Genomic DNA, 5,886 nt, shown 5'->3' with positions numbered 1-5,886 from the left:
GTCAAGAATTACAAGCCTCGAAAGTTCATGAAGGCAGAGTTCATCCAGTACACTCTCACCAGAAGAAGCTCAGACTATGTCCGAACCCAAGCTGACTTCCCTTGCATGAACCCGGAAGAAATCTTCATGATTGCAAAGGTATTTCAGAATAAGTCTGAAAAGCACCCAAGGATGAAGACTGCTTATGAAAGGGCCTGTACCTTTCTCAAAGAGACTGTGTGTGACTTCGCAAGGATCGATGCTGATATCCACCCTGCTCTTGCTTAGAAATTCAACCTTCCTCCTCTTGAACCAGCTCCATTCCTAACTGAAGGCTTTCAAGAAACATCCATTGGAGCAACCAACTTCCCAGATCTTGGAGTCATCTTCAAACGATTAAATGATGACACTAAATACTTCATCCCGATGACTTCCATGAATCGTATGACCCGGAAGTAGTTGGAGGTTATTCAGGCTGCAGTCAACAAATCCAAACATACGACTGCTGAAGTGAAGTTTGAGATATCAAGGAGGATCGCATGGCACAAGGAAGTCAGGAAATTATGGTGGATTCTTATCAAGTTCCTCAAGCTCAACACTTGAAAGAAAAGTTGAAGAAGCCACTTAGGGGGAAATTGTTGAAACATTAAGTTAACCTCTTAAACTAAAAAGAGATCCGTAGTTACTCATGGAACCGCAATCAACCTCTCCCCGCAGTCAGATCAGCAACCACAGTCTTTGTCATCAGTTTCTTAGATTCAGTCTTTTTTCTGTTCTTTGTATGAGTACTTTCTTTTATCCATAGTGCCCTGAATGACAACTCAAACAGATTAGGATGTATGTAATCTTCAAGACTCTATAAATAGAGTTCTTTATTTCTCAATGAAAACACCTCTCTTACGCATCTTGAATCTTATCACTTATCTTTCTCTCTACTATCTCATCACCTAAATATAATCGTAACTCCTTGCAATCTCTCTTCGGAGCAAGTCTTTCTAGACTTAATCACTAAGTTTGATCTCACTCACTAAATTGGTCTGACTGCAGTCCTTGTTAAGAATCAACTTAAGTGTATACTTGATATATTACTTGTTGTTTTTTATATTTCCTTATATTTTCGCAACTAATCATCTAACTATCTAACTCTAACTTATATTATTGTTGAGCTTTATGATCCTTTGAGATTAACTTTAATTTCCGCAATATTAACTTGTTCTAACGTTTGTTCAAGTGTGTCTCTCAAGTTTTTCTCTCAACATAGACCATCATCAAGAAAACTATAATCCTGGTAGAGACTTAGATACACCCCACATAGCATCTCACACATACATTGATAAAAACAATCAATAAGAGCATGAAGGAAATGAATACAATACATACATGTGGCATCAACTGACAGAAATCAAATCCCATCGACGTGTGACTGCAGTGCTTGGTTCCTCACCTCAGGAACCTCCAATCTACCCTTGTGACCATCAACAATCCTAAGAGTGGCTGGAGCAGGTATGCTCACTTCCCCTCTCATTAACTCCGGACAATCGGCCTTCATGTGGCCCACTTGGTTGTAGTGAAAACATAATGAAAATTTTTCTCGAGGGCACTCCCTACCGAGATGACCCATATGACCGCAAATGAAACATCCCCTCCCTGTTTCCCGAAAGCCTCCCACATGGGTCCTCCCACACTTGGCACAATGGCCCTGGCCCTACTGGCCTCCCAAACGCGAACCCTGAGTCGTGGGCCTCTTCACCTGGTCCACTACGGTCTGAATCTGTTCTGCCTTCATCTTCCCAAGGTGCTCCAAATCAATCTCCCAATCACGGGCTCTAACAATCACATCCTTCAGGGTCTTGCACCTTGACACCCTCACAAACTCTCATGCCAACGACTATACTATAATAGCTGGCGCAACCTCCGCCCTAAGCCGAGTCACAAACTCTTCCCAAGACATAGTCTCCAACTCAGTAGGTGTAGTAGATTGTGCAATCAATTTCCAATAGCTCCTTGTCGTGTGATACAAAAGATCCAAGGAAAATTGAATCTTGGCTCCTATGGGATAAGGACTAGTGAGGAAGACACCTTCCATCTCCTCAATCCAACGTGAACTCAAGACTTTGGCAGTCTTCCCAGCAATTGGCCCTTCACCCGAGCCTGAACAGGAACCTGAACGTTCCTCATGTGTGCTCATCACCCTTCTGAAAAAAAACATACACATGATCAAACCATATGCAAATAATCCTCATCTACCGGTTTCCTAGATTCTCTGTGACTCTCCTCGAGTTGATTATGGATCTTGGGTTTTCAATGGTATGAGCCCAATACTACCTTCCACACCTCTCCATACTTTCCTCAAGAATCATCCTGAATCCTCTAAGTCATGTTCTCATGCTGGTTTACCAAGTACTCGCTAAGTAGCGCATCTGAACCCGCTAAAAACACTACCTAGGCCCTCCTAGGTTCCCAGCCTCACCCTTCCACCAGCTGCTGAAGAACTCCCAATAATGTCAGCTAACCACTTCATGAATATAATAACATACCATAAAGCTTAGATAATCCTTCAAGTAACAGGCTCAACCCTACAACGGTTAGAATCAAACGAGATTTGCATAATAGAGCCAAATCCATCACTCTGAGATTATTTAACCTTTGCAACATGTGACTTGACATATTCACTTAATAGTTATCTCACATCACCAAGAGTTCCACAAAGCACAAAGCAAGAAACATTCGTGTAGTAACACTCCAATCCATAGTACCAACAAGGAACATCTGAAACTCAATTACTACAACTCATGCTAGTAACTTCCACTCTCACTGTTGGTTTCCTTATGCATGCAAATTATACACAATACACGATCAAATAGACTTTCGAAAAAAGACTCTACCCTAGGACCACAACCAAATGAGGAACAGGAAATAAGGCCAAATCAGTCATTCTAAGGCTATATGATCCTAACTGTATATAATTTATAAAGCATACACTTAGCAATTACTTCTACCAATACATATTTCCAAATCTAGCATGCAATTCCATAAGCTCAAACAATCAGGCATATAAAGGCATCTCTCCTAACATGGAATCCTTTATAGATCCTTATCCTTAATCTAGCATGCAATTCTCATAACATATATCATAACAAACATGTATGGGCATTCTGGGAATCACTTACTTGAACTCGACCGATTTCACGAATCACACCCCCTTTTTCTTATAAAAAATCTTTTTAGAAAAAATTATTTTCTTTCAGAAAGATTACCTATTCCTCAGTTTGAGTTGAGACACACCCGAGAGTATGCCCAAATCCCTCAAACCAAGGCTCTTATACCAACTTGTAACATCCCAAAAATTTCAAGGTAAAAATTTCATTTTTAATTCAACCATAAGCACCATTTAGTATTAGTGACAACCCAAAATTTTTACTTAGTGCTATTAATCAAATCAATTAAAGTTAGACTCATTTTGCTATTTTCTAGCTTTTTTGTGTCATTTGAGTGTTCTAAACCTAGTAGCTTCAAGTTAGATGTTTCGATTCGAGTCCCGCAAGTTCACCATACGCGAAAATTGGCCAAACACTCCAGCCTAAGGAGTGTACGGCCGTACACTTGGGTGTGCAGCTGCACACCCCTCTTCCGGCAGCACACACTCGTCTGGCAATACTCTCATGTCTATAAGAAAGAGTATTGGCCTTCATTCCACCCTTTTTCACCCTCCTAGTGAAGAACTCGTTTTTCTCTCAAGTAGCTCCTAATTTTTCAGCTAGATCTTCGAGTGGTAAGTGTTTATACCCGTTGATTTGTTGATTCTTTACTCCATCTAGCTTAAATCACTGATTTCATACATGAAATCACTCCATTTCAGTGTATCTTCAAGTGTTCTTCAAGAACACCAAGAACACCTACTAAGTTCTTGGGCTCCAAACACCCCTATAGGCTTCTACATTGTAAGTACCCTACTCCTGCATGTGTTTAGCCATATTTGAGCCTTGTTACAAGTCCAGAACTCAATCTAAAAGGAGTGTGCATTCGCACACCTTCATGTGGCCGTACACCCCTTATTTTGGTGCTTTAAGGCCTCAAACACAAGTCGTATTCTAGCACATGATCTAAGACACTTAGGGGATGGAAGATATGACCTTGGAATCTCGTTTTGGACCATTTTTGCTAGGAGTGTGCGACCGCACACACCATGGCCGCACACACATCTTTTGGTCCTAAAATGGACTTAAACACTCATCTAAACATAGCATCGCCCAAAACACCTTCTTAAGATCATCACAAAGCCTTGGAAAATTGATTTGGACACATTTCTATGGGAGTGTACGGCCGCACACAGGCCTGGCCGCACACCCTGGTCGTACACCTGGCCGCACACACATAAAAGTCGAGTTTGGTGGCCTTACACTCAAATCTAAGGCCCTACACTCATTTAGGGACTTCAATAGGTGTTTGTAACACATAATTCTAAGTGTTTTCATGTCCCTAAGGTGTGTCCATGTGTCTATTAGTGGTTATATACCCTAAATGTATTCATATATGTGTTATTACATGTCAAACTAGGATCCGTTGTGCTCACGACTTCATTCGACACCTGACGATCCTATATCAATCTTTCTTTCGAGTTACTCACTTCAGGTGAGTTCATACCCCTACGCTTTCCGGGTTTTCATATTTTTAGGGGGATAATACAAGCAAAAGTACAAGGAAACTTGTGCTCAAAGTTATCTCATTTGCATAAAATAATTATATGTTCAGCATGCTTTTAACACAGAAAACCTTTTACCAAATGATTAAGAAATCAACCTGTAGAAACAGTTTTCAAAACTAAAGCAAGGAACTTGTAAATCTTGTCATAAAATGTGATATTTTGTAAGGATTTATAAAAATCATAAACAAGATTTTCGGTATTATTACTTGTAAATTTGTTATTTTAAGTTGGAGACACGTCCTTGGTAACACTCCACCGGATTCGAGAGTGTAGGACTAACCCTTGTAACCAGAATCTCTTATAGGGAGAGCGTGACTATTGTGTATAGATCTATACGGGACTGACTATCCCGCACCTAAACTGCTAGCTACAGTTAGGCAGCCATGCCTGGGGTGACAACTCATAAAAGATACTGGCCCCGTTTCGTGCCATATCCAGTTTAATGTATGGTTATAAAACTCGCAACCTAGATAACAGAGATTTACTTTTGTAATAATGAATCAAATGAACTAACCTCAAAGTAATAACCGATAGATTACTGGAGGGTATTAATAATAATAATACCTTCAGGACTTAGTTCATCACGGTTTTCTTTTATTTAGTTTTATTTATGTAATAAGGCTAATATACCTCTCTGGGTGTAACCAGGGTTTTAGAAAGAAAATTGCTTTTCGAGTATGGTAGTTACTTGCGTACCTCAGTTTAGAACGGATAATCAATCATCAACCTTTAGGGAAAATATAGGATTTTCCCGGGATAACCCAACTGTTCAAAATCATATTGTTCAATATGTAATCAATGGATATTCATATTCCTTCCACGACTCCTTGGATTGTACATATCTGGTACGGATCTGGAAGTCATGGAAGGAATGGGTTTTCAAACATGCTTTTTATAAGAAAATATAGGATTTTCTTGAGGAACGCTTTCCAAAAAAGATCTAAGAACATTTTTCCACCAAAACTAAATGCTTATGAACTCACCAGCTTTATGTTGATATTCTTCAAAACTGCTTGTATTCTCAGGAAATTAGTAGACAGGTACTCCCAAGAGTTTTGCAGAAGTCGGAGCGTTAGAGTCACGTCTTTCTATTTTGCTTTTGATATGAACAAAACTATGTATTAAACAATGTAAATCTTTTTCATATATGTATTCAATGTCTGGTTGTGTTTACTATGCTTGCTATGATACAATTGTTGTGA

Source organism: Lactuca virosa, chromosome 8 (assembly GCF_052849685.1).
Source record: "Lactuca virosa cultivar CGN04683 chromosome 8, Lactuca_virosa_CGN04683_v6, whole genome shotgun sequence".
In the NCBI taxonomy this organism is placed as follows: domain Eukaryota; kingdom Viridiplantae; phylum Streptophyta; class Magnoliopsida; order Asterales; family Asteraceae; genus Lactuca; species Lactuca virosa.
Note: the sequence above shows the minus strand (reverse complement) of the source record.